The sequence below is a fragment of the Myotis davidii genome, unplaced genomic scaffold (assembly GCF_000327345.1).
Source record: "Myotis davidii unplaced genomic scaffold, ASM32734v1 scaffold324, whole genome shotgun sequence".
NCBI lineage: Eukaryota > Metazoa > Chordata > Mammalia > Chiroptera > Vespertilionidae > Myotis > Myotis davidii.
In genome coordinates, this window is record NW_006295053.1 from 507,164 (window position 1) to 528,984 (window position 21,821).

The window sequence follows — 21,821 nt, forward strand, 5'->3', positions numbered from 1 at the left end:
CGTGGGCGGGGGCCAGAGCCAGTGATCGGGGGGAGATGAGGGTCCCCTGTCCAAGCCTGACACCTCTGGCAGAGGCGTCAGGCCTGGGCAAGGGGCCAATCAGGCGATCGGAGGGTGATGGGGGTCTACGCCTCTGGCCGAGGCATCAGGCCTGGGCAAGGGGCCGATCCTGCGATTGGAGGGGGATGGGGGTCAACGCCTGAGGGCGCCCAGTATGTGAGAGGGGGCAGGCTGGGCTGAGGGACCTCCCCCCCCACACACAAACACACACACACACACACACACACAAAACAAAAGCCATACTATGTAAGCCCATCTGCCCCACCCTTGTGCCCTCCTGACCTCATCTCATCTCCCACAGTCCCCACCTGGCTGGTGTGGCTGCAGAGCGCTGGCCTCCGTTGGGTCCCTATCTCTCCAGCGCAGTCCTGCCTCAGGGCAGTGCCCTCCCCTCTATCTGGACCTCTCAGAGGACACCATGTGCCTCAGCCCGTTCTCCTCTCAGGACTTTGCTGGAATGGTGCCTTCTCTGCTAAAATGCAAACACAGCACGCCCCACGCCCCTTCCTTAATTTTTCCTCATAACACTTTTCACCATTGGACGCACTGTATACTCTTCTTATTGGTTTGTTGTCTTTCTCCCTCTCCTCCCCCCGCCCCGCCCCCTACCATAGCGTGTCAGCTCTGTGTGGGCAGGGGTTTTTGTTTGCTTTGCTCACTGCTGTATCCCCAGTGGCTTCCACAGTGTCTGGCACACAGTAGGGGCTCCATAAATATTTGTTGAACGAATGATTTTGTTGTGAAAAACGACTCTACATAAAAAACACAAAGAAGAAACGAAAGATGCCTTAGAGCCCCAGCTGGTTCGGCTCAGTGGATAGAGCGTCAGCCTGCGGACTGAAGGGTCCCAGGTTTGATTCCGGTCAAGGGCACATGCCCGGGTTGCAGGCTCCGTCCCCAGTAGGGTGTGTGCAGGAGGCAGCTGATACATGATTCTCTCTCATCATGGATGTTTCTCTCTCTCTCTCCCTCTCCCTTCCTCTCTGAAATCAATAAAGATATATTTTTTAAAAAGAGAGAGATGCCTAGAATTTCCGGCCCTCCCAACTGAGCCATTTAAGTGGAAGCTGAACATCCATTCTGTGAGGGGGTGTGGAAGGGACAGGTGCACCAGGTGGAGGTGGGGTTCCTTCTCTCAGGAAAATTCTGGGATACATCACAATGGTCCCCACCACCCCAAGACATACGCTGTGATCTACTTACATATATATTTTTATTGGTTTCAGAGAGGAAGGGAGAGGGAGAGAGAGAGAGAAACATCCATGATGAGAGAGAATCATGTATCAGCTGCCTCCTGCACGCCCCTTACTGAGGACCGAGCCCGCAATCCAGGCATGTGCCCTTGACCAGAATCGAACCCGGGACCCTTCAGTCTGCAGCCCGACGCTCTATCCACTGAGCTACACCAGCTAGGGCGTTCTCTGTGAGTTAGAGCCAATGACCAGCGCAGGGCTTTTCCCTTGGGCCTCGGCCCTGGGTGGGGAGCCCTACGCCCCAGAAAGCTTGGGAAGCAGGGTGGAGTGGAATCACCTATCAGGACGGAACAAGTCTGTCCCAGGAGGAAACACAGCAGAGCCCTGCTCAGGGCGGGCACACAGTGACAAGTGGGGTGCGCCGTTCTCTGTGATTTAGAGCCAATGACCAGCACAGGGCTTTTCCCTTGGGCCTCGGCCCTGGGTGGGGAGCCCTACGCCCCAGAAAGCTTGGGAAGCAGGGTGGAGTGGAATCACCTATCAGGACGGAACAAGTCTGTCCCAGGAGGAAACACAGCAGAGCCCTGCTGAGGGCGGGCACACAGTGACAGGTGGGGTGCGCCGACCTGGACACCCGACTGACTTGAGGAATGCCAGGCCGCCCCCACAGCCTCCGACACGTCCCCACTGACCCGCCACCATGTCTGGAATTCCATCATGAGAAAGACTTTGGGTTCTGCCTTGAGAATGCAGTCCTGGGAGAGCCAGGCAGCTGCCACCTCAGCCCATAAACCAGGTCTACATTTGCGTGTCAGCTTAGAATGGGTCACAGGGGGAGGGAAGTGGAGGGGGGCGCGTTTTTGGGTAATGGGGGCATTTAGAAGCAGGGGCACTGCCAGGAAAGCAGGCAGCCTGTGAGCACTGTTCTCCGACAGGAGAATTGAAGGCCTCAAGGCAGCAGTTGTGACCTCACAGATAAACCCCAGAGCAGCCACGGGAGCCGGTTATCTGGGGCAGGAAGTGGCTAAGAGAGGCTTGAACCAATGCAAAATCCCCTCTCAACGGCTGCGTAATATTTCCAAGGACTTGGCCTTCACAGAAATGGGGTTACTGGGGCACCTTATCTCTGGGGAGCACCTGGGGAACTCCCTGAGGGCTCCCTTCGGACAGCGCGCTTGGGGGATCGCGGTTACGGTAAACGCACGGCACACGCATCACCACCCCTCAGTCCTGGCCCAGGACAGACATGGCTAATCCATCACCAAACAGCTGTGGAATCCTTCTCCCCACAGTCTCCCAAGCAGTCACTGCTAACCTACCAGCATTTGCACAGGAGGTGACACGCAATAGCTATTTGTGGTGCGAGAGACATCGCTGAGGGTGGGACAAAAGAAATGGTGTCTCCAGCCCAGCCCTGTGTGGTTCAGCGGTTGAGTATTGACCCAGGAACCAAGAGGTCGCCAGTTCGATTCCTGATCAGGGAACGTGCCTGGGTTGCAGGCTCAATCCCTGGTGGGGGTGTTCAGGAGGCAGCTGATCAATGATCCTCTCTCATCATTGATGTTTCTATTACTATCTTTTTCTCCCTCTTCCTTCCTCTCTGACATCAATAAAAATATACTTAAAAAAATTGAGTATTGACCCAGGAACTAAGAGGTCGCCGGTTCGATTCCTGATCAGGGAACGTGCCTGGGTTGCAGGCTCAATCCCTGGTGGGGGTGTTCAGGAGGCAGCTGATCAATGATCCACTCTCATCATTGATGTTTCTATTACTATCTTTTTCTCCCTCTTCCTTCCTCTCTGACATCAATAAAAATATACTTAAAAAAAGGAGGCTAAGCCGGTTTGGCTCAGTGGATAGAGTGTCGGCCTGCGGACTCAAGGGTCCCGGGTTCGATTCCGGTCAAGGGCATGTACCAGGGTTGCGGGCACATCCCCAGTAGGAGGTGTGCGGGAGGCAGCTGGTCGGTGTTTCTCTCTCATCGATGTTTCTAACTCTCTATCCCTCTCCCTTCCTCTCTTACATCAATAAAAATATTAAAAAAAAGAAAAGGAGAAGTGTGTCTCCTCCTTCCCTGCCCTTTGGGAATCACAGGGTTAGGATTCCTTAGAGGAGTAGACTGAGGCTCAGGGAGACAGTGAGACCTGGTCAAGGTCAGGGTTGGTGTGGGCAGCTGGGTCTGGAGCTCTGGTCTTTCCACTCCTGGCCCAGAAGCTGTCGCCTATGACCGGATGTTGGTCTCTAGGACCATGGTCGGCAAACCGCGGCTCGCGAGCCACTGGCGGCTCTTTGGCCCCTTGAGTGTGGCTCTTCCATAAAATACCACGTGCGGGTGCGCACGTACAGGGGACGTTGTGGAGTGAAAGAAGATGTAGTGTCGAGGATGGAGAAAGGTGTGTGGAGATGGTGTGGCCATACAGAGAGGATGAACGAAAGGAGATAGAGAAACAAGTATACGAGATGAGTGTGGATGGGAGAGTTGGAAGGGGTCGACCTCAGCGAACGTACCTCCATCAGATTGAGGACGTTTTTAGCCAAGGCCAGCTTAGGAGGACCCTAATTAAGTGAATAACAATGTACCTACCTATATAGTTTCAGTTTAAAAAATGTGGCTCTCAAAAGAAATTTCAGTCGCTGTACTGTTGATATTTGGCTCTGTTGACTAATGAGTTTGCCGACCACGGGGCTAGGAGACAGAGGGCACGTGTGTGGCCCATGTCCGCACACCCAACGGAAGAAGCTGTTCTAGCCCTACATGTCAACAAGTGCCGAGTGTAAAGTCCCAGGGTACTTGGGTTGACCTTATAAAATCTGGACTTTCTGGGCTCCGTGAGTCAACAGGGCAGCAATGGACAGACGTCGGGGAGGCCTGGTGCCTGGAACCTGGCTGCTGGCCCGATGTGTCCACTTGAGCCTTAGTGCCTGGCCTGTGTCCAGGACAAATGTCCTCCAACAAAGCAGCCAGGCCCAGCCCAAGGAGACAAGCCTGGCTCCCACGCTGGGCGGGTCGTCCTCAGATGCCTGATCCATCAACGAGGAAGCTAACCCAGGGCTGAGCTTGGCCGAGCCTCAGTTTCCTCATCCGTCACATGTGGATAATGACACCTCCCCTGCGAAGGTGTCATAAGCACGGGATGAACTAATTCTATAAAATGCTTGGCACAGCGCCCTGCGCCCGGCAGGTGTTCAGGGAGCACAGCTGGAATCACCTGAGGACTTCCCAGCTCTAGGAGCCCAGCCTGTGGCCCTCACCTTCCCGTGGGAACTCCTCCATCTCACACCGGCTCGGCAGTCACCAGAACTGAGACACCTCGGTCACGTTGGGAGGGGAGAAAATTGGTTTCTCCTGAGCTTGGGGAAGGGCAAGAGGGGTTAGGGTGCTCTCTCTTTTATTTTTTAAAACAATTTACCTAATCGTGGAGTGAGGAATATAGATCTTTATTGGTTTCAGAGAGGAAGGGAGAGGGATAGAAACATCAATGATGAGAATCGTCGATCAGCTGCCTCCTGCATGTCCCCTACTGGGGATGGAGCCCACAACCCGGGCGTGTGCCCTGACCGGGAATCGAACCAGGCCCTCCTGGTTCCTAGGTTGATGCTCACCCACTGAGCCACACCAGCCGGGAAGGGTGCTCTCTCTTTGAGGAGCAGATCCCTGAGGCCGGAGGTCAGACCCGGACTTCTCCCGTCCTGTCCCCAGGTCCCGAAGGAGGAAGAGGTCCTGCCGCCAGGATGCTGGCCCCTGGCGGAGCTGTGGCTTTGGCCCACACCCACCAGGGGGCTGACTCCCGGGCTGCCGGGAACTGGGCCAGATGGACGGACGTGGTGACAAGCTACGGTGACGTCTCCCCCACTTCCTTTGCCCTGCCCTTGCCGTGCCTGCTGAGTCAGGGTCCCTTTGGGGGCGGACGGAGACATGTGGCGTGACACTGTCGGATGTGGCAGGGCACACCGGGCAGCCCTCGAGTGCCAGGCAGGCTTCAAAGGGAGGCAAGCAGCTCTGAGGACGGCGAGAGCACAAGCAGCGATGCTCCGTGTCCCACGTGCGTCCGCCTCCCGGGCTGCGGCTGCTCTTGGCAGTGCCTCCTCTCGGGGCCTGGGCCGCAGGTCCAGCAGGGCCCCCGGGGGTTTCTGAGTGCCTCCTCTGCAGTCTCCTGACCTTTAGGGAAGCCCAGCATCTGCTTGAGCACTGACCGGACCCCTGACCCAGGCTCCTAAGGCAGCCCCAGGGGTGGGCGTGGTGGCGGATGCCACGGGCGGGCTGCCCTGACCCTCCTTCCCAGCCTTTCCCTTGTCATTGCCTTTGCTACAGGGGACGGCTCTTGGCATGCTGGGGGGAGAATTCTTCATGCAAGACTGTGTCATGCGTGGTAGCAGGCACCTCCCACTAAATGCCCAGTCACTGTGACAGCCTGAACTGTCCCCACACATTCGCAGACATCCGTGGAGCTGCGATACCGGCCTGGCTGGGAGCCACTGAGCCACAGGGCTCATCCCTCCCGCTTGCTCACAGGGGCCGGTCACGTGGTTCCACTCTGAGCAATGAGATTAAGGGGGGTCACCAGGGAGGAGAAATCTTCTAAGAGACAAAGATGCTCTCTCAGCTCCCAAACCAACCACACAAGTGGGCTTTTCCATTCTGCTGGAGTCGCTGAGAGTTGGGGTCCTTCCTAGCTGCTACAGGGGGGGAAACTGAGGCATGGAGAGGTCAGGTCAGCTGCCCAAGGTCTCTTCTCTTCCCCGGTGAGGAGTGAGGCAGGGTTCACACCCAGACATCCGGGGTCCAGAAGCCCCATCCTTAACCAGAGCCAGGCTGGCGCTGAGCGCTCCAGAAGCGTCGGCCCCGTTTCCCACCGGTGAGCTGAATGCATCTTTCCTCCCCTGAGGAGAGGGTTCATTCCTGTCATCAGATTCTCACAGGAGCCACAGTATGAATAAGATACCCCCTCCCTTTATTTCTGTCTCACTCCGTTTACGGTGACAGAGGGAAGCTCCAAGGAGGAAAACGACCTGCCATGCTGGTGACCGAGCTGAGATGATAACCGGGCCTCACCACAATCCGGGCCCTCCCCCGTCCCTCCTTCCTGTCCGATGGCCCCTCGTGGCCAGCCCTGCACTGGCGCAGCAGCCCTGTCCTTGGCCTCCCTGCCTCGTTCTCCCTCTGCACATGGCCTGAGGCTGCTGTGACTCTGCAGGTCTAAATAAATATATACATTTAAATATGCTTTTATTGATTTTTAGAGGGACAGGGAGGGAGAATGATAGAAACATCAGTGAGAGAAAAACATTGATTGGCTGCCTCCTACATGCCCTCAATGGGGAGCGAGCCTGCAACCTGGGCGTGTGCCCTGACCCGGAATCGAACCAGCGACCTCTTGGTGCATGGGTCGATGCTCAACCACTGAGCCACATCGGCTGGGCTGCAGCTTTAAATATTAGTTATTTTCCTATGTGTACTATCTAACAGTGGCCAAAGAGCTACTTCTGGTCCCATGTGGGCTCTACCCTTAGAGGTAGAGTCCATTTCCCCTCTCTTTGAAATGGAGCGGGCCTTTGTGGCTGCCTTGATGAATAAATGCATAGCCTCCACTGCTAGGTCGTAAAAGATAGTAAAGTCCCTCTCTCTCTCTCTTTTTCTTTAATATATATTTTTATTGATTCCAGAGAGGAAGGATAGGGAGAGAGAGATAGAAATATCAATGATGAGAGAGAATCACTGATCGGCTGCCTCCTGCACGTCCCCCACTGGGGATGGAGCCCGCAACCTGAGCATGTGCCCTGACCGGGAATCGAACCGGGACCTCCTGGTTCACAGGTCGACGCTCCACCACTGAGCCGCGCCAGCCTGGCTCTCTCTCTCTCTCTCTGAGCCCACCCACCATGCTGCGAGGAAGCCCAGGACACATGGCCGAGCCCCATGGAGCGTTCCAGCCCATGCCCAGCTGCTGCTGCATCATCCCCTGTGAGTAAAGGCACCTTCAGGATTCCAGCCCCCAGCTTTCAAGTCCTCCAGCTGAGGCCCCAGATGCTGCGGAGCAAACACAAGCTACACAAGCTGTTCCTCCTGGGCCCTGTCCCGATTCTTGGCCCACAGAACCTGTGAGCCTAGTAATGGCTGTTTTACTCCCTTGAAAAGGAGAACACCATGAGTTTGGACTTAGCGTCGGGAGCGGTGAGAGCTGCTGGATGCTTCTGAGTGGGGAGCGGTGTGACCAAGCCTCTCTGGTCATGTGCAGAGTAGAGAACAAGAAGTGTGGCCAAAGGGGGCTACGGCACCAGTCCAGGCCTTTGGGAGGAGGGACCATCGTACAGGGAGGAGGGAGAAAAGGGGAGTCATAGAAAGGAAACAGAGTCAGCCCGGCCAGCGTGGCTCAGTGGTTGAGCGTTGACCTATGAACCAGGAGGTCACGGTTTCATTCCCAGTTGAGGCACATGCCCGAGTAGCGGGCGCGATCCCCAGTGTGGGGCGTGCAGGAGGCAGCTGATCCATGATTCTCTCTCATCATTGATGTTTCTATCTCTCCCTCTCCCTCTCTGAAATCAATAAAAAAATATTTTAAAAAAATAAGAAAGGAAACAGAATCACATCCCAGCTTGGGCATCATTCTTCTTCCTGTAGCTTACCTTTACTGCCTGTAAAATGAGCGAGGCAAAAATAAATCATGTTTTTTTTCTGGTGTTTCTTCTTTGTGCAAAAATTCTCCCCAGTGGTAAAGTCAGCCCCTTCAGGCATTGGGGTGGGGGGAGGGGAGAAGGGACAGTTGTCTCCTCTCTCTGCCCAAAGGCTCTGGCCTTGCCCCCATCTCAGGTGCTGCCTTTGCGCACATGTCCTGGTTGATCTTGACGACTCACTTTTGTTGTGTTTGATCGCCAGGCCATCTCCATTGCATGACTGTGACCGAATCATAATTCGGTGATGTTTCCAGTTTCCCTCCAGGTGCACTCATGTGAGAGCCGGTACCTGGGGAAAGAAGACCTGAGTCACAGATACGCTCACCCCCAACCTGGCAAGATGGCCACCTTGTGCCACTGCCAAGTGGCTCTACCAATCTACTCCACCCTCCGTGTTTAAGGCTGGGGTCCCCATCAACTTCTTTATTTATTTATTTTTAAAATATATTTTATTGATTTTTTACAGAGAGGAAGGGAGAGAGATAGAAACATCAATGATGAGAGAGAATCATGGATCGGCTGCCTCCTGCACGCCCTCCACGGGGGATCGAACCCGGGACCCTTCAGTTTGTAGGCCGATGCTCTATCCACTGAGCCAAACCGGTTTCGGCCATAATCTCTCCTTTTGATTTACATTTCTCTGATACCTCTTCTTATATGATCATTGGCCATCTGGGTTTCTTTTTTTTTTTTAAAATATAATTTTATTGATTTCAGAAAGGGAGAGGGAGCGAGAGATAGAAACATCAATGATGGGAGAGAATCATGGATCGGCTGCCTCCTGCACGCCCTCCACGGGGGATCGAACCCGGGACCCTTCAGTTTGTAGGCCGATGCTCTATCCACTGAGCCAAACTGGCTAGGGACCTCCAGGTTTCATTTTCTATGAGGTGCTTGTTCACAACTTCTGCTGAATTGGCTTTTGGGTCCTTTGTCTTTCTTCTTGATTTGCAGAAGTTCTTTACATATTCTGGAAACCGAACTCCCGCTGGTTGTAGGTACTGCATTTGGATTCTCTTTTCGGGTTGTGAAATTTTACTGATGCACACTTATGACATGCATTTCTGTTGTGCATATTGTAATTCACAAAAAAATTATTGAAAAATCGTTCCTTCTCCCGAGGCCATAAAAATATTCTCCTAGATTGTCTTCTCAATGTGTTAAATTTTGTTCTTCACATGTAAGCCTTGCGTGCACCTGGGGCTGTGTGTGGGCGTAGGCGGATCTAATTTTACCTTTTCCATATGGATCGCCGCTTGTTTTAATACCGTGTATAAGACTCGGTCTTTTCCTCACTGGTTGGTGATGACTGTCATATAGCAAGTTCTCATCTGTGCTCAGTTCTGCCTCTGGGCCCTTCTTCTGTTCATCTCATCTCTTTATAGCCTGATGCCAAAGTGGGTCTGCTTGATTTCTTTAAAAAGTTTCATTATTTGGGCCCGGCTGGCGTGGCTCGGCGGTTGAGCGTTAACCTATGAACCAGGAGGTCATGGTTTGATTCCCCGTCAGGGCACATGCCCGGGTTGTGGGCTCAAATCCCCAGTGTGGGGCATGCAGGAGGCAGCTGATCGATGATTCCCTCTCATCATTGATGTTTCTCTCTTTCTCTCCCTCTCCCTTCTTCTCTGAAATCAATAAAAATATATTTTTAAAAAGTCTCATTATTTGGTAAGATTCAATGAAGGACTTGAAGACAGGAAATATAGTTAGAATGATGATAAGGATGAGCTGGAGATGGGTTTTAGAAGCCAAGGCCAGAGGTCAAGCGTCCAGCTGGTGGCTGCTGCACTGTCCAAGCGAGCGGTGAGAGCTGGCCGTGGTGGAGGCTGAGAAGTGGTCTCATGTTGGACGTGGAGAGGAGGTAAAGCAGAACGGATTTGCTGATGGAACAGAAAAACGGCGATCAGAGATGACTCCTTGGGTTTTTGCTCAAATTAGCTGGGAGGATGGTGATGCCATTTGCTGAGATGAGAAAGCCTGGGGCGAAGCTGGCAGGTAGGCCCTTAGAAAATGCCCAATAAATGACTGAAGGGGTGAATGAGGAGTTGGGGGGCCGGTGGTTCTGAGTGAGGGCGCTGCCGCCCCACACCCTGCAGCCCTTACTTCTGAGTCCTCAGGGAGGGAATGACTGAAAGGGTGAATGAGGAGTGGGGGGCCTGTGGTTCTGAGTGAGGGCGCTGCTGCCCCGCGCCCTGCAGCCCTTACTTCTGAGTCCTCAGGGAGGATGAAGCACCACCCTTCTTGTTTCACATTAGCTCTTCAGCGCATCCATGTCATGGTCCCCAAGCACGACTGTCATTGCTATGGGGGGAACAGGGAGCAATCTTCCCTGTTGGGTGGTGGTTCCTCCCCACCCTGCCCCCCTGGCTCCGTGCTGGGCCCCAGATTCTTGGTCCCAGGACACTGGCTCATGGAGGCCTCTGGGGGGGACAGATTCGGGTCCCTCAGGGAAGCAAGTGGCCTGGGTGAATCTCTGTGTCACTTTGGGGATCAGAGCTATTTTGCAAGGAGCTGGCTTCACCTGGGCTTGAAGGAGGCCCTGCCCTTGGGCTTACAGCCTCAGTGGCCGGGGGCTCAGACCCGCTTTTTGGACCAGATTATGGTGCTATTTCCAGACCGATGCTGGCTCATCACCTCGAGCTGTTAGGAAAACACCTTTAGTTCATAAAACATGGGAACTGCCTCTGAGCGCCAGGGCTGAGTCATTTCAGTGAGCGAGCCTTCCGCTGGGGCGGCAATTTTGGTCAGGCCTGGGTGGGGCGCTGGGGAACCTGTGTTTATCCTGTGGACAGCCTCAGGTGGCCTGGCAGGCCCACTCAAGCCCCAGAACACTGGCTTCCTTCCTTTGTGCAGGGAATCAACACTAACGTTAAGCCCCTTCTGTGTTTTGAGAGCAGAGCCCTGTCATCAGGACGGCTGAAGGGGAGGGACCCCTGGGTTCTCACATCCCCAAATACCTGAGGGAGCACACAGAGGCTGAGGCATGAGGAAGATGAGGAAGAGGAGGGACGGGAGGACCTCAGCTGGGATGGAAGTCAGGTTCAGCCTAGGTTCTGCCCCGCCCGACCACCTGGGAGCCTTGGCCTCAAGCACTGTCCATCCACCTTAGCCCTGGCCAGAGGTGACCCTCAGATTGGGGCTCAGCACGACTGTGGGCTGGAAGGGAAGGAGGGAGAAGGGCAGGATCGAAAAAATAGAGTCTTTATTAAGCACCTACTTCATGCCAAGCCCTCGGCTAGCTTGTTCTTGGGGCCTTGCGCCTGGTCCAAGAACTTGGGCCACTTTGCCGGCTCTCGGGCCTCGGGCCAGGGACTCCACCTCTAAAGGGCTCTATCCTCCTCTGCCTCATCTTCCTCCTCTGGCCTCAGGGTGGTGGCGAGGGTCAAGCGAGAGGAGGCAGTCAGTAAATGGTACCTTGTGCTCTCATGAATAACGACGACACGGCTAACGTTTATTGAGTACACACTGTCCCGGGCTCTGTGCTAAGCGTTCCCCTCACAGTAACTCACTGAATCCTCCCAGCAGCATTGAGGCGAGTTCTCTCTCCAGCTCCAGGTTTCAGACGAAGACAGCGGGTTGTGGAGACATTAAGGAACGTATCCAAGGCCGCAGGAGGGCTGACGCTGCTCACAGCATCCTGACCCAGGCACCCGTAGCGCATGTATTAAGTCCATCGGGCAGGTTGGATGGAATCGCTGTTTCTCAATGTACATTCTCCAGAACCTTCATCTTTGTTCCAATTAGAAAAAAAGCCTCGCCATCAGATAAGCTTAGAAAACGCCGGAACATGGCATTTTCCTTCTGAGAGATTCATAGGTCACTTCGATACACTCAAGGCTCCCGAAGTCCTGCGGTTCCAAGGAAAAAAGCAAACAACATGTGTGGGTTTGACCCAGAATTCCCAAGCTCCTTGGCTGTTGGAGCCCCCTTTCTGAGGAGCCCTTATTACGTTCAAGCCTGAAACCTCCACACATTCATGAGGCACTACTGACCGTCAGCTGCTGCCTCCCTGCTCTTTCACTGCCTTTGGCGGCACACCCTGGACCACCCGAGTTTCAGGACTCCATATTGTTCCTTAGTTCTCTAACTCATTCAACAAATGTCTTCTGAGCCCTGGCCGGGTACAGCGCTGTCCCAATATGCCAAGGTTGTGGGTTCCATCCCCATATAAGAATCAACCAATAGCCCTAGCTGGTTTGGCTCAGTGGATAGAGTGTCGGCCTGCAGACGGAAGGGTCCCAGGTTCGATTCCGGTCTAGGGCACATGCCTGGGTTGCGGGCTCAGTCCAATGTGCAGGAGGCAGCCGATCAATGATTCCCTCTCATCACTGATGTTTCTACCTCTCTCTTCCTCTCCCTTCCTCTCTGAAATCAATAAAAATATTGGTAACAAACAAACAAAGAATCAACCAATGAATGCATCAATAAGTGGAACAACAAATCAATGTTTCTCACACCCTTACTCTCTCTCTTTCAAATCAATAATTTTTTTTTAAAAAAGTCTCTCAAGTTCTCACAGGCACAATGAAAGATGGAGAAGACACAGCTGGTTTTAAGAGTCTCCTAAGTCTGATGGGGAAGACAGAACAGTGACCAGAAGTTCAAGGACTGGGGGAGACCAGTGGGTGTCACCTACCCCAGTCTGGAGCCAGGGAGGATTCCTGGGTGAGATGTGGGCTGATGTGGCCAGGTGAGGGACTTTGGAGGTCAGGGTTGTAAGAAAATATTCGTATATCTGTGCAAAAGCTCTGCGTTATCTTGACTCTGCGGGGCACTCCTGGGGTTACCTGATTCTAGTCCATGAACTCTGAAGATTGTAGGAACTGATAGTCATGCCAAACCATTCTTGTCTAGACTGCAGATTCTGAACTGTCCTATGGAACGCCAACTGACTCCCCTCCCCTGTTTTGCCTCCATTTGCACATTCATTTCAATATTCCTGATCAATAAATGTGTCTGTTCTTCACATTCGATAATATCTGCTTGGTTCTCTCACCAATTTAGGACTATAATAAACTCTTTAACACGTGGTCACTTTTCTGTATGTATGACCGTCATGATTTTGCCTCTTTTTTAAAAAAAAAAAAATATATATATCTATACACACACACACACACACACACACACACACACACTTGTATTGGTTTTAGAGAGGAGGGAGATGGAGAGAGAGAGAATCATGGATCGACTGCCTCCTGCACGCCCCACACTAGGGATCCAGCCCGAAACCCAGGCATGTGCCCTTGACCAGAATTGAACCTGGGACCCTTCAGTTCACAGGCTGACGCTCTTGTCCTCTGAGACAAACCAGCTCAGGTGATTTTATCTCTTTTTAAAGGATGACAGTGAGAGGCTCCTGGGGCAGAGAAACGCTGTCTTCTTGAAAACTTATTTACACTGAGGTAGCCATGAGATAGACAGCTTAACATGTAGTGGTTCTCAACTCTGGCTATTTGGAGCAATCATCTGAGGGGTGTGTGTGTGTGTGTGTATGTGAAAGCAGTGAACATGTTTTTATAAAAATGATACATGCTCAATTCTCAAACAAAACAAGCAATATAGAAAAGTACAAAGAAGGGAGCAACAAATCCTTCCCTCTTTAGAAAGCCGCTTCCTGAGGTAGGACTTTTATCTGTTCTGTTCTCTGCTGTCATCCCAGCACCATGGCCTTCCTGGCACAGAGTAGATGCGTCATACAGCTGGTCACGCAGCGTTAACGTTTGCTGACTGTCATTTACTCAGAGAACTTTGGAGAGGGAAAGAAAGAGGTAGAGGTAGAGAGAACGGTAAGTAGGTCTAAATATTTTTAAAAGATGGGATTGTACCACATCTACGATATTTTAAAAGTATTTCATTTTTCTTGAGTTGAACAGGAAAGAACATCTTGAAAAATTGCTGAATTTTAGATAAATTTTTACTTTCCACAAGAGAGATTAGTTCATAATGAATTTCTCTAATGTTAAGAAAAAAAATGCTTATGAAAATCATTAAGAGAATGGGGTCTTAGGGAAAAGGAAGAATTGCTTCCCTGGGGACAGGCTCAATAATTTCCTGAGATGAAAAAGGTGACTCTTCCCCTTACACATCTCCCCCACCCCCAACTCCTGATTTTGATTCTAATATGTTCACTTGGTCAAGGTTTATAACACTTCTACGCTGTTCGGCCACCATAATTCTCCTAGTAGTTCATCTTAGTCCTGTGTTTAAATAGGTTCCATTGCATTTTTAATTTTTTTGTTATTAATCCTCACCGAGGATATTTTCTCATTGATTTTTAGAGAGTACAAGGGAGAGAGACAGAGGAAGAGAAACAGCGATGTAAGAGAGACACATCGATTGTTTGCCTCTCCCCCACCCCCCAACCATGGCTGGGGATCCAGCCTGCAACGTAGGTACAAGTCCTTGACCGGAATCGAACCCAGGAACCTTCCTCAGACCGATGCTCATCCACTGAGCCAAACCAGGTAAGGTGATTCCATTGCATTTTTTTTTAATTTTATTGATTTTTTACAGAGAGGAAGGGAGAGAGATAGTCAGAAACATTGATGAGAGAGAAACATCGATCAGCTGCCTCCTGCACATCTCCTATTGGGGATATGCCCGCAACCAAGGTACATGCCCTTGACCGGAATCGAACCTGGGACCTTTCAGTCCGAAGGCCGACGCTCTATCCACTGAGCCAAACCGGTTTCGGCTCCATTGCATTTTTAAAGCACATTTTGTCCCCGAGTTTTGCATTTGGAGTCATCTCGTGTGCGTAACAGGAAAAACTGGACTGACTTTGAAATGGACAAGAAAAGACTCCTGGGTGTGTTCTTTACTTTGGGCCCCCATGCCCTTAGTGACTGTTTCTGGGCTTTGAGCAAATCTAAGCTGTAGAAAACTTATTGCAATGCAAATGATTCCTGTCCATAGAAATGCAAATGACGTTTGTCCAGTGGAATGCAACTGATGGTTGTCCTGTGACATTCCTTATCCACTGTCCCAGTTTCCTTTGAACCACTTGGAACGTACTATTTATTCCCTAATTACTTGACTAGTTAAATAAAAATTTTGATATGTATTCATTTTATACCGTATGAGAGCCATAATTTTGGCTTTTAAAAAACTGACCCTCGCCCTAGCCAGTTTTGCTCAGTGGATAGCGCATGGGCCTGAGGACTGAAGGGTCCCAGGTTTGATTCCCATCAAGGGCACATGCCCAGGTTGCTGGCTTGATCCGCAATAGGGGCCGTGCAGGAGGCAGCCAATCAATGATTCTCTGTCATCATTGATGTTTCTATCTCTCTCTCCCTCTTCCTTCCGCTCTGAATTCAGTAAAAATATATTTAAAAAAATAATAATAAAAAACGGACCCTTTTCCTACCTGGGGCACCATGCCAAGAACCAAAAAGTGGTGCCCTATCTGGTTTGGTTCAGTGGATAAAGTGTTGGCCTGCAGACTGAAAGGTCCCAAGTTCAATTCTGGTCAAGGGCACGAGCCCAGGTTGCGGGGTGGATCTTCAGTCGGGGGCGTGCAGGAGGCAGCCGATCAATGATTCTCTTTCATCATTGATATTTCTATCTCTCTCTCTCTCCCTCTCCCTTCCTCTCTGAAATCAATAAAAAATATGTGTATATTAAAAAAAAAAGAACTGAATAGTGGGAAGAGCTGAAATCCGTGCTTCCCAGGAACTTCCTTTAGAAGCAAATAGGTAAGAGACTAGGACAACTCCGGGAGCACAGACCTACATTTGACCTCCAGGAAGGAGAAGGGTGAGTGCTGGTGGGAAAATGGAGCCATCGGTGTCAGCCCGTAGAGGACAGTTCAAAGCCTTCTGTATGGAAAAGACTCTGCTCCCCTCTCTTTCTGAGGACTCGCATCTCAACACCGCGGCTATCCAGTGTGTCGCCCCAAAAGTAAACACACTTCAGCAACTGATAGTTCAAATTTGAAAATGAAATGTATTTTAACAAACACTGCCTTTATAATTAAAGCAAACAAAAAAACACCCAACCCTTGTAATGGTCAGATAGATTTCACTGGTCAGCAATTTCATTTTCAATAAGGCTCCTGGGTGCTATTTTCCCTGACCTTTTCCAGGTTGTCTATAGAGTGGAACAACCTCTCTGGGTGTAATAGTCTTGGTTTCCCCTTTTCCACACAACTTTGAAGACTCAGCTCCTTTGCTTTCTAGTATTGGCTGTTGCTGTGGGAAAATTTCTTTCTCTTTTTTAATACATTTTAAAATATATATATATATATTAATGATTTTTTACAGAGAGGAAGGGAGAGGGATAGAGAGAGTTAGAAACATCGATGAGAGAGAAACATCGATCAGCTGCCTCCTGCACACCCCTTACTGGGGATGTGCCTGCAACCAAGGTACATGCCCTTGACCGGAATTGAACCTGGGACCCTGCAGTCCACAGGTCGACGCTCTATCCACTGAGCCAAACCAGCTAGGGCAGGGGTCCTCAAACTACGGCCCGCAGTCCACATGCAAATACAAATATCGTATTTGTTCCCATTTTGTTTTTTAACTTCAAAATAAGATATGTGCAGTGTGCATAGGAATTGGTTCATAGTTTTTTTTTTTTTTTAAACTATAGTCCGGCCCTCCAACGGTCTGAGGGACTGTGAACTGGCACCCTGTTTAAAAAGTTTGAGGACCCCTGAGCTAGGGCAATACATTTTTTTAAAATTGATTTCAGAGAGGAAGGGAGAGGGAGAGAGAGATTGAAACATCAATGATGAGAGTGAATCATTGATTGGCTGCCTCCTGCACACCCCCAACTGGGGATCAAGCCCACAACCTGAGCATGTGCCCTTGAGCGGAATCGAACCTGGGACCCTCCAGTCCACAGGCCGATGCTCTATCCACTGGGCAACACCGGCCAGGGCGAGGTGTTTTCTTTATCTTCGTGTTTAGTGACTCAGCCTGAATCAGTCTGTTCCTGGTGTTTATCATTCTCCTGTCATTCACCTCTCAGTCCATACACTTGGTCCTTCCTCTGTGTCCGGGAGAGGCTCTCTAACCATTCTTCTGCTTTAGCTGCTGGGACATCTACTTCAGGGACTCCAACCCGCTGTGTGCGGGAAGGTTTGGGTTCCACGGTCATCTTCTCTCACACTGGTTTATTGTACTTGTCCCATTTCTCTGAATTCATTGTGATCATTTCAAGTTTCTCTCCATCTCATTCATTTGCTTTTCAGACGTGTGCACCACGTTGTAACTCAGTTTTTAGATGTGCAATGGCCCTGGTTTGGTCCTCAAGGTGTGTCTTTCCTCTGCAAGTTCTCTTTGCATCTCCTGATGTTATTATTATTTCCTAAAAAATTTGTTGTTGTTGTTAATCCTTATCAGAGGATATTTTTCCATTGATTTTTAGGGAGAGCGGAAGAAAGAGGGAAAGACGGAGAGAAACATCGATGTGAGAGAAAGACATTGATTGGTTGCCTCCTGCATGAGCCCAGACCAGGGCCCAGGCCGAGGAGGAGCCTGCAATCAAGGTACATGCCCTTGACCTGAATCAAACCCGGGACCCTTTGGTCTGCAGGCCGACGCTCTATCCACTGAGCCACACCGGCCAGGGCCTGATGTTATTTTTTTAAATTGTCTCTTCTTACATCTAATTCATACTCTTGTTAACTTGTCTCTATCCTGAAGCCATGAGTTTCAAGGAAGCTGCTTTTGATCCCTTTCAACTCATGCCCTCATGTGATTTCCTTCCCTTTCCTGGCAGTTGGCGGGGTGGCCTTGCATGTTCTTCCCATCTTGCTCAGTTAATTTAGCAACTCCTGCAGACACTCTACTCATTCTAATACAGGAACCAGGAGGAGGGGAGAGGAGAGGCACCCACCGAGGCCACCCTTGCTGGGGTCCATAGGTCTTCTCTTTCCTGCCCTCCCCGACACACTCTGCACCCCAGGCCCCCTGTCTAGCTGGGCGTGTGTCCTACTCACACACACTGCGGCCAGGACCGGGAGGATGGAGGGCCCTGGTCCTTCCTTTGTTTCATTGCTGTGGAAATTGTCTCTTGGTTCATTAGCACATTCTTCTCATAAACAATGTATCACTGTGACTCACTGTGTCAGGTATTGCGATAGGGAGAGTATGTTCTCCCCTCACTCTGCCTTCTAAAGTCTGTACTCCTCTGCTAGGCGGCCTCTTACAAATGCACATCTCGCCCTAGGTGGTTTGGCTCAGTAGACAGAGCACCGGCCTGCAGACTGAAGGGTCCCGGGTTCGATTCCGGTCAAGGGCATGTGCCCGGGGTTGTGGGCTCGATCCCCAGTAGGGGGCATTCAGGAGGCAGCTGATCAATGATTCTCTTTCATCACTGATGTTTCTATCTCTCTCCCCCTCTCCCTTCCTCTCTGAAGTCAATAAAAATATATTTAAAACCAAAAAAACCCCCAAATGCATAATCCAGGTGCTGCTCACCCAGAGGCCCTGTGAGAGTTTGATCTTGTGGTTCTGGGTGGGGCCTGTCCCTCCACACCCAAAGTAATGTGGGCGTGCAGGCTTGGGGTTGGGGACTGCTGAGTCATCTACCAGAGCCATTTGCATTTTTGTCCAATTAAAGGAATGCGGCTCCGGTTACATAAAAGGACATGACTCTGAATATCTCACAGTTCTGGAATGTCTGGGTGGGTGGGCAAATGGGATATTCATCCTATTGGTGAGGCACAGAGAAGGGAAGCGACTTGCCCAAGATCACACAGCAAATTAGTGACAGACAGGCTTGAAAACTTGGAAATGCCAACCCCAGAGCTGGAGACTGGAGACCAAAGTACCCTAACCTCGAGGGCAGACAGGGCTCTGTCCAAGGCATGAAGACCTCCCATCTCTGGGTCTCCAAGAGAGGAAACATTTGTAGCCCTGCCCCTAGGGAATTTTGAGCCCCACGGGGTGTGGCCAGACAGAAGGCAATCACTAAGCTCAACCATCCCCGGAGGAGTGACCCTACCTCCCCTCATGCCTGTCTCACCCCATTCACCCACTGCCTGGCAGCCCTGCTCTTAGCAGGAGGAGGGCCTGGCAATGACCTTGGACCAGCTGGCAATGGAGCCATCCTGCTGAGAAAGCATCAGAAAAGTGGGGGAGCCCGGTCAGCGTGGCTCAGTGGTTGAGCGTCGACCTATGAACCAGGAGGTCATGGTTCGATTCCTGGTCAAGGGCACATGCCCCGGTGGTGGGCTCAATCCCCAGTAGGGGTGTGCAGGAGGTAGCTGATCAATGATTCTCCTCACTGATATTTCTATCTCTCTCTCCCTCACCCTTCCTCTCTGACATCAATAAAAATATATTTAAAAAAAGAAAAGAAAAGAAAAGTGGGGGATGTGAGATTAGCACTGGAGAGGGGTTGGGCCAGGGAGGGCCCCCCTCTCCCCAGGGAAGGGGCTGCAGAGCAGTTTGGGCCAAGACTGGGCAGTGAAGATTGATCCTCTGATGAGAGGACTGGGCCGGGACCCTCAGGCGTTAGGCCAGGCTGCCCCTGGCTGTGTCCTCATTCTGCCCCATTAGCCTGGTGACAGATATCAGGAAGCCCATAACAACCCCTTAATGGGTCCACCTCTTACTCATTTCAGGGCCCACCGCGCCCCAGCTGCCTCAAGAAAAATAAAGGACTCTCTCCACAGGTTGTGGTGAGGACTATTTCCTGGAAAGGCACGCAAGCAGCGCCGGAGCTCAGTAACGGAGGCACTGGGCTCAAAACAGATCCGTTCCATCAGGTACCAAGAAATAGTTCACCGGAGACTTTTGTGAGGAGCTGAGAAAAGGAACCTCACATACAGAGGCGATTTTTTTCTCTCTAGGACAGTGATGGCGAACCTTTTGAGCTCGGCGTGTCAGCATTTTGAAAAACCCTAACTTAACTCTGGTGCCGTGTCACGTATAGAAATTTTTTGATCTTTGCAACCACAGTAAAACACAGACTTATATTTTTGATATTTATTTTATATATTTAAATGCCATTTAACAAAGAAAAATCAACCAAAAAATGAGTTCGCGTGTCACCTCTGACACGCGTGTCATAGTTTCGCCATCACTGGACTAACCTGACCCATCAGACACGGTGCAGCTGGGGAGGAAGTACGAACTCTTGATTGACCTCAGGCCGCTTCTGCAGCAGACACTGAACATGTCACCCAGGTTCACGGGCTTCCCGGGGAAGGAGACAGGCCACGTGGCCGCCAATGTCCCACGGGATCCCTTAATCCAGTGGTTCTCAACCTTCTGGCCCTTTAAATACAGTTCCTCATGTTGTGACCCAACCATAAATTATTTTCGTGGCTACTTCATCACTGTCATGTTGCTACTGTTATGAATCGTCATGTAAATATCTGATATGCAGGATGGTCTTAGGCGACCCCTGTGAAAGGGCCGTTCGACCGCCAAAGGGGTCGCGACCTACAGGTTGAGCACTGGTGTCTTAATGGGTCCACCTCTTACTCGGGCAAATGCCACGTCATGATATGATCCTTTGAGGATTCCCAGACAGTGGGGCAAGGCTGCCCGGCCAGTGTGGCTCAGAGGTTGAGCATCCACCTATGAACCAGGAGGTCGAGGTTCGATTCCCGGTCAGGGCACATACCCAGGTTGTGGGCTTGATCCCCAGTAGGGGGCGTGTAGGAGGTAGCTGATCTGTGATTCTCTCTCATCATTGATGTTTCAATCTCTGTCCCTTTCCCTTCTTCACTGAAATCAATAATATATATATGTATATGTATGTGTGTGTGTGTGTGTGTATATATACATATTAAGTGACCAAATTATTATGACCACCCCATCAGTACAATGAAGTGAATTAGTTATGCAAATAATAATAAAAACTTGAGAGTATTTGCTTAGGAAGTTTTTAATATTCAGTATTTTTGGAAGTATCAATGAAGTACTGATGGGGTGGTCATAATAACCTGGCTACTCAGTGTGTACACACACACACACACACACACACATATTAAAAAAGAATAAAGAAAGACTAAGAGAAGCTCAGGGCTCACGTGGCTGAGGAGGGTTCAGAGCCTGGACTCACCCGTTCTGCGGGTCCTTTGGCCATTTTTTGCGGGAGCTGCACTATGGACTCCACACGCCCTCCCACGTCTGATTCTTGGCCTCTGTGGCCACCCGCCACGTACTCCATTCGCTGGGTGTGGGTTGGGGCAGGTCCGCTCACTGATCCGCGAGTCTTATCTCCCTGACAACATTGCAGACAGTTGGTTATTATGGCTAATTGTCATCACATTTTTGCCAGAGGCTGTACACTTCCTAATCTGCTCTCACCGTTTTCTTGTGTGAAGTTCTCTCCTCACTTTGGAGAAAGTCTGGCCCTCATGGGAGGAGATGCAGATCTGAGCTGCTCCTATCTTTGGCTCTGTGTCTTGGTTTTGGAAAGGCCCTGGTATTTGTGGGTGTAGCTGCACTGACCAGGGAACCTGAGTAAGAGGTGGAGCCAGTTTAATGAAAGCCGTGACCCCTCTTCCAGAAACCTGCACAGACGCACAAAACCAGTGCATACAATTTAAGGGTTTATACACCCTCTCATGCCTATCTTTTGATCACCCAGGGGTCTGGATTAAGACCTACTAGGTTATGGGGTACCATTTGCCCATCTCGGATATCTAGATGCTTATGATGGTTTGAGAGCTGGGTGTGGCCATGCCTGAAGGAGGCTTCTTTTTCTAAGAGGGATCTTACAAAAGGATGAATTCGAGAATGGCGAACCCACTGAGTGAAAACTATGTCCAGTTCCCTCGCCAGTCAACTTCTGCACAAATGCGTGTAACAAACAACTAATATGTAGAGTGGGTCTCCGCTATAACAACAGCTCATGCTAGGAGAGTGGCAGGCATTGTGCTACATGCTGACCACGCAGTGTCTTGTTAAATGCTCATAACCAATCCCATA

At 50.8% G+C, this 21,821-nt stretch overlaps 1 long non-coding RNA gene across 1 annotated transcript in view; it reads right to left on the reverse strand.

Annotated features, from left to right (window-relative positions):
- The window catches only part of LOC107184072, a 34,188-nt gene extending 12,789 nt beyond the window's left edge, over positions 1-21,399 (reverse strand). The window contains exons 1-4 of the long non-coding RNA XR_001514897.1: positions 21,198-21,399; positions 20,950-21,111; positions 11,436-11,655; positions 8,107-8,215 (exon numbers count right to left, since the gene is read on the reverse strand). This is a non-coding gene — a long non-coding RNA (uncharacterized LOC107184072). The remainder of the gene's footprint in view (positions 1-8,106; positions 8,216-11,435; positions 11,656-20,949; positions 21,112-21,197) is intronic.
- Positions 21,400-21,821: the final 422 nt, after the last annotated feature.